We start from the raw sequence: 1136 nt of genomic DNA on the forward strand, positions 1-1136 counted from the left end.
CATATATTTTATTTGCAAAAAAGATAGAATGATATCTTCTATTAAAATGATGAGATATACTTTAAAAATTAAAAATCATCTATATAAAAATGTGTAGAAATTTAAATATATTTAGTAAAATCTCTTTCTTCCCTAGTGGTAGAAGTCTATCTTAGGTGGACTAGGCGCTAGTTACGAAGGTGAAGAGGATTGGTGGGAAGATGATGGAGGCGGCGGCGCCGGTGACGGCAAGAAATCCGAGAAACAAAAGGAGACCAGGAGGCGGCGGCACCCGCGGAGGAGACTTAACAACAATACAGACACCACTACGAGCTGCTCTAGGAACTCTCTCTCGAGCATTAACCTGAGTCCGTACAAGAATTGGTAGAGGTACTCGAGGGAAACCGGAGACTGATACCGAACACAAGCTCTTCGTCCCCTGTACGAAGACATTACCACCACCACCAACCGAGACAACACTAGTGCACTCCCCGAGCACGAGGTATCTCCTCCTCTTAGGTGAAGAAGCAGGGTACTACTCAACATTGATGCTACGCACCAACAACAAGGTAAAGGTAACATCTCTTCTTTACCTAACCAACCAAGCACACAAGCACCTAGTTCGTACTACAGAGAGAACGAGACAAAAAAACCACCAAGACAAAACACAAAGATTACAAACAAACTTCGTTTCCACAAACAAAAAGTAAGTGGCTGCTGTGCCAACTCTATCCTCACTCTTCACTCTCGACAATTACTTATTTCTTATTACGAATACGACGATTTACGATTAATTAATTAATAAATTAATTAAACAAACCATTAGCCCTATAATATCACAACTTACTCCCTTATTTTAATTGTCCCTAATCGGAGGAATTCCGAATTTCAGTTCCCTAAGACCTACGACCACCTAAACACCCCGGGTTAAGAAATTAACGAGAGAGTGGGAGTGTAAAGAGAGCAAACAGAGAAGAAAAAAAAAAATTTACATTGAAATTAGAAATAAAAAGATTTTCTTCTTTTGCTATAACTAAGATAATAAACGCGTAATTCTTTAATCTAGTACGAAGATCTAACTATACACGAGCATAAAAAAAAATCAGAGTACCAAATTAATAATATATTTAGTTTATTTATATTCTAAACAGGAAAAA

The sequence above is a fragment of the Arachis ipaensis genome, chromosome B07 (genome assembly GCF_000816755.2).
Source record: "Arachis ipaensis cultivar K30076 chromosome B07, Araip1.1, whole genome shotgun sequence".
NCBI classification, from domain to species: Eukaryota; Viridiplantae; Streptophyta; class Magnoliopsida; order Fabales; family Fabaceae; genus Arachis; species Arachis ipaensis.